Source organism: Triticum aestivum, chromosome 1A (assembly GCF_018294505.1).
Source record: "Triticum aestivum cultivar Chinese Spring chromosome 1A, IWGSC CS RefSeq v2.1, whole genome shotgun sequence".
Classification (NCBI taxonomy): Eukaryota; Viridiplantae; Streptophyta; class Magnoliopsida; order Poales; family Poaceae; genus Triticum; species Triticum aestivum.
Window position 1 is genome coordinate 86,239,268 of NC_057794.1, and position 6,421 is coordinate 86,245,688.

Consider the following 6,421-nt stretch of genomic DNA (forward strand, 5'->3'; position numbering starts at 1 on the left):
GATTCAACTGCTACTTATGCTGCGGTAGTTGAACCCATTCCTCTGCATGACCTGTCATTGCCATAGTAATTAGTTAAAACCCACTAGCATGTGTAGGAGTTGATTGAGCCATGTTGTGTTCCTACCATGCATTGCCTACTATTGCTTAGAGTATGTCAGATATGATTCATTGGGAATGAATTGGAGTACAGTGCTATGTTCTGATGTTGAGAGTTAAGTGTGTGAACACGATTTGGTAATGGTAGCGGTGAGAGGCCATGTAGGAGTACATGGTGGGTTGTCTCACTAGAACCGTCCCTAAGAACTGAGTTCTGTGTATGTTGTCCAAGGACTAGCTACTACCACACATTGGGTTCCGGTAACTCGACCCCTCTCAACTTATTAGCCAACTTGATCTCTGTCCAGGAGTTGCAAATAGTTTCTGGTGTTTATAGGTAGTGCTATTTTTCTACCGAGTGGCACCCGACAGGGCGGACTTGGGACAGACTAGGTACACGTGGCCCGGTGTACCGAGTGACACTCGGATGGTGGGCTCGGGAACCTTGTACACATAGTTTGGGGCCGTGAGCGAAACCCCGGCCGGATCTCCTTGCGGATGGAACCCGAATAGGCGATAAACCTGGACTAGAGTCTTGTTTGGTTAGTCAGGTCGTGGCCGACACCCTCGCCAGACTTCCGCTTGAAGGTTGCCGAGATACATGACGTGTATATGGTGATAAGTGGTGAGAGCGTGTGTGAAGAAGTACACCCCTGCAGGGTTATCATGATCTATTCGAATAGCCGTGTCCTCGGTTATGGACTTCTTGGATGCTTACGTGGTACATAGACAACTTTAAGTGGATACTCTAAAATGCTCAAGACAAGTGTGACTGCTATGGATGGCCTTCTCATAAGGAGACGAGGATGAATCCATAGTAGTGTATTGATGTGGTGATTAGTGGACTCGTGTGCGCTGCCTCCTCTCAAAGAAGTTTCTCGTTGTCGTAGAACAGGATAGCCATTGAGTCAAAGCTGGCTTGCTGCAACTAATCCCCACATTACCTTCTTGATACAAATGCATGTATGATAGGATCTGATGTAAGTCTTGCCGAGTACCTTTGTACTCACGTTTGCTTTATTTATGTTTTGCAGGTGAGACATCTGTCTCACTAGTAGTTCGCTTGGACTTCGACGAGTAGCTGGTTACCTCAGCTACGATCTTGTACCTTGGGAGGGTCTTGTAGATAGTCAGGCTTCTGAGCCTTTTTCCTTTTGTAGTTGTCTGTACTCAGACATGTAATGCTTTTGTTGCTTGTATGCTCTAAATGATGGGTCATGTGACCCCTGTTTGTATTTAATGTTATGTGGCTCTTCCTGAGCCTTTATCTATATGAGTTTGCGTTATGTTGTGATGCTATGTTGTACATCACATACTTGCATGTTATGCGTACGTGTGACATGTATTGCTATGTGTGGGATCCGACAATCTAGTTGTTTATCCTTGGCAGTCTCTCTTATGGGGAAATGTAGTCTAGTGCTTCCTTGAGCCATAGTAGTCCGCTACAGCCCGGTTCACCGGAGTCCTGCTAGCCCAACACTACTGCTCAGGACACTTGACTGGCCGGCATGTGTTTCACTTCGTTCCTGTGTCTGTCCCTTCGAGGAAATGTCACGCGGTGACATCCGGAGTCCTGCCTAGCCTGCTACGGCCCGGGTTCCTCGGAGTCCTGTTAGCCCAGTGCTACAGCCCAGATTCACATGCTGCTGACCGACATGCTCGATGTGAATCATGTATGCCTGTCCCCATAGGTTAGTGCCGCTTTGGGTTCACGACTAGCCATGTCGGTCCGGGTTCGCTGTCATATGGATGCTAGCGACACAATCATATACGTGAGCCAAAAGGTGCAAACGGTCTCGGGCCAGGGTAAGGCGACACCCGTGGGAATACCGTGTGTGAGGCCGCCAAGTGATATGAGGTGTTACTGGCTAGATCGATGTGACTTGGAATCGGGGTCCCGACAGCTTTGGTATGAGAGCCTGACTGCCTGTAGGATTACCAAGCCAACCTGGTCGAAGTTGAGTCTAGAAATTCTTTAGCTATATAGGGGAATTGATTGTGGAAGGGAACGTAAGGCTCTTTTTACTCCTTATGCCTCATGCCTTCTGATCTGAGTCATCCTATCTTTCCTACAGGGTTAAGAACTAGGCTTTCTCTTCCGTCTATCAGGATCACGTGTTACTACTCCGTAGTCTCTAAGGTTTGGTTGATCTGAGTCATATCCCAGTTTGAGTACCTCCGGTGTAGCCTGTTTAGTAATATCTCAGAACCTTGAGTGATGATATTGAGTATGGTGCTACCCCGTCTTTTGCAGAATGTCTCATTCTGAGCATTTTACTGCCTTGATGCTACCGGATTTGTCCAAGGAGTTCAAAAGATAGTATTTTCCTCGTACTATATTCTACATTCTTATGATGATGCTGAATCCATCCTTGTTTCCTTGGTTGGTTCTTCAGGATGTCGTCAGTTAATCGGAGTTCTGTTGCTCATAGCCGGAACTACGGGATGGTAGGGATGAGGATCCTCCCGACCAGCCTTCGTTGGCAGAGTTCATGTTAGAGAAGAACAAGCGAGAGTCTAACCGCTTGTTAGCACGTATTGAGGAGAACACCTCCCATCAGCACAAAGAGTTAGCGTCCATCTATGATTTCATTGGTCTGAAACCACCTACCTTCCATCATTCCATTGAACCACTCGATGCAGATGACTGGCTCCATAGTATCACACACAAGCTGCGTTCTACGAATGTAGCTGAAGGTGACAAGGTCACCTATGCTGCATATCACCTGGAAGGTCCTGCTAGTATTTGGTGGCAGAACTATGAGGCTATGCTTCCAGCTGGCCAGATAACGACCTGGAGAGATTTCACCGAGGCTTTTTGCGAGCATCACATTCCTCAGGCTCTCATTGACCGCAAGAGAGAAGAGTTCTGTAGTTTCACCCAGAGTAAGATGGCTGTTGATGCTTACAGTAGAGAGTTTGAGAACCTTGCTCACTATGCTACAGAAGAAGTGTCCACGGACGCCAAGAAGCAGGCTAGGTTCCGGAAGGGTCTCAACCCCAAGTTGCGTCGTGATCTCCACTTGCATCATTGCAATACATTCCAGGCTCTTGTGAACAAGGCCATTAATGCAGAGACAGCTCAACTCACTTACGAGGAGTCTCGTAAGCACACCCGTGGTCTGGGTTCTTCTTCCGGTTCTACTTCGCAAAAGCGCCGAATTTGGGTTCCGAACTCCGCTCTTCCACCCGGTTATACACCAGGGCCATCTTGTGTGGCACCTCACCCAGTTCAGTTACATGCTCCACCCAGGCCTATTGGTAGACCGCTTGTCAAACCGGGTCCATGTCCTACTTCAGGGACTTGTTTCACATGCGGAGAGCCAGGACACTATGCACGTGACTGCTCTCAAACCAATTATGCTCCACCCTAGCCTAAGAAGTCTGTTGGCCGTGATAAGCCATCACGCAAGATGATTAGTGTCAAGTTAGCTCCCGCTAAATGTGGATGTGTGTATCACGTCTCAGCTAAAGACGCTCATGATGATCCGGATGTCGTTCTTGGTACACTCCTTGTCAACTGTCATCCAGCTTCAGTTCTGTTCGATACTGGAGCATCTCACTCCTTCATTTCTGAAGGCTATGCTCGTTTGCACGACATGTCATTTTGTGATATGCCAACTCCACTTGAAATCCAAACTCCAGGGTCTAGATGGCAAACTACCAAAATAAGCCATGGTAATGAAATCCTTGTTGACAGACTTGTATTCCTTGCGTCACTTATAGCCCTCAAGTCTACGGATATTAACATCATCTTGGGTATGGACTGGAAGAAAGCTCATTATGCCAAGATTGATTGTTACACTAGGTTTGTTCAGCTTACACACCCATCTGTCAAGATATTCACTGTCTCCACTAGAGTTGCAAAGCGCCAACTATATTCTCTTAATGCCAACCCTCTTCCTGACCTTGAAGATATCCTGGTAGTCCGTGACTTTCCGGATGTCTTTCCAGAGGAACTGCCAGGTATTCCACCTGACAGAGATGTAGAGTTTGTCATAGATCTTATCCCAGGAACCGCTCCAATCTCTAGGAGACCTTACAAGATGGCACCCTTAGAACTAGCTGAGCTTAAGAAACAACTCGATGAATCCTTGCAAAAGGGTTTCATTTGTCCTAGTTCTTCTCCCTGGGCTTGCCCTGTCCTCTTCGTCAAGAAGAAGGATGGTACGGATCGGATGGTTGTAGATTATCGTCCCGTTAATTTGGTCATGATAAAGAACAAGTATCCGCTCCCCAGGATCAACGATCTGTATGATCAGCTCGCTGGATCCTCAGTCTTTTCCAAGATGGATTTGAGGTTAGGCTACCACCAAATCAAGATCAGAAATGGGGACATTCTTAAGACGACTTTTGTCACTCGGTATGGTCAGTACGAGTACACAGTCATGTCCTTTGGACTAACCAATGCTCCAGCTACATTCTCTCGCTTGATGAACTCAATCTTCATGGAGTACTTAGATAAGTTCGTCGTGGTTTACCTCGATGATATTCTTATTTACTCGAAGAACGAGGAAGAGCATGCCGAACATCTTAGACTTGTGTTAGAGAAACTCAGAGAGCACCGCCTTTATGACAAGTTCTCCAAGTGAGAATTTTGGTTGCCAGAAGTGACCTACCTAGACCATGTGATTTCTGGTAAGGTGTCACACCCTAGCTAGTCATGCATTAGAGTGTTGCATCATGTTTACTCTTTCATCAGAAACTTGAAATGGGGATCTGTGAAACCCTCAGAATCATTTTTGAAAATGATCCAAATAAAAATTTCTCCAAAAGGTCCAAGAAAATGCTCATGTTGCTCTCTGAAAATATTGGACAGAGATAAAAATCAAACCAATATTTTCAAGAGCTCATAGGTATTTATTTTGGGCATTTGGAATTAATGCATAATTATTTGCTTTGGAAATATATTATTTATATATATTAATATATGTCCAAATATTATGCCATTTATAAAGGAGCTCTGGAATAATATATCTAGCTCCTGCAAAAATTGGCATAAGGAAATAAATGATTTAATATTTATTTAAATCAAAACAAATGTCAGAAATTAGAAAACAGAAAATAATTAAAAGGGAGAAGCTTACCTGGGCTCCTCCCTGTGCAGCCCAGCCAGCTGGCCGGCCCAGCCAGCAGGCGGCCCAGCCCACCACTGCAGCCCTCCGTCGTCTTCCTCCCCTCGCCCCGAAGCTGCTGCGTGCTCGCACGCGCACGGCCGCGCGGCCACCTCCTGCTTGCCGACGAGCTCCTGGCCGCGTGGACGACTCCCGCAGGCCGTCCCGATCCCCCCTGCTCTCTCTCACTCTCCCGCGGTTCTTCCCTCCTCTCCCTCGCTCTCTCTCTCACACGGCCGAACACCACCGTCGCCGCCGTTCACCATAGCAGCCGACACCGGCCACCCCTCGCTCCCCCGACTAGCCCAGAGGCTCCGCCTCGACCCCCTCTTCCTCCCCACCACTCCACGGGCCTCCGGAAGCCCTGCATCGCCGCCACGTCGCCGTTCCCCTCTTCGGGCTCCGACCATCATCGCCGTCGAATTCGCCGTCTCCAGCGCGTCCCCGAGCCCGCTAACCATCCCTGCAGCTCCGCGGTGAGCCCCCGGGTCGTTTCCCCCTTCTCCCCTGGTCTCGTTCGATCTCTAGGCCTTAGCCCCGTCTTGGCCGAGAGCTCCACGCCGCCGGCGATGTCGCCGTCGTGGCCACAGTCACCGTAGCGCCCAACCGAGCACACCCACGTCTTCACCGCACCGCGTAGAAGCCGTAGGTGCCAACCCCGCATCTCCGCAGCCGTTGTAGCCTCGATCCCGAGCTCAACCGAGCTCCGGCAGCCGCCACGGTCGTCGCCGTCGTCGGTACCGGCCACCCCAGGCTCGGCCACCACCACCGCTCGACGCGCGGGAGCAAGAGCTCTCCAACGAGCCCAAGCACGGCCTCGCCCGTGCCCTGTAGCGCGATCCCGCACCGCGCCGCCGTCTCGGGCCTCGCCGGCGTCATGTCGCCGGTGGGTTTGACCCACCTTGACCACGGCAGGACCCCCCTGAGTCCCTGACAGGTGGGCCCAGCCCTGTAGCTAATTAGGATTAGCGCTAACCACTGTTAGTTAACCCCCTGACACTGACCAGTGGGCCCCAGCGCCACTAATCCCTAATTAGGATTAATTTAACCCTGTTAAACCCCCCTGTCACTGACGTGTGGCCCCCACACGTCAGGTTTGACCCCAGCCAGCCACAGTTGACCACTGACGTCATGCTGACGTCATGCTGGCGCAATATTTATATTTCTGGATTTAATTTAAATCAGGAAATTCCAGAATATTATTTAAACT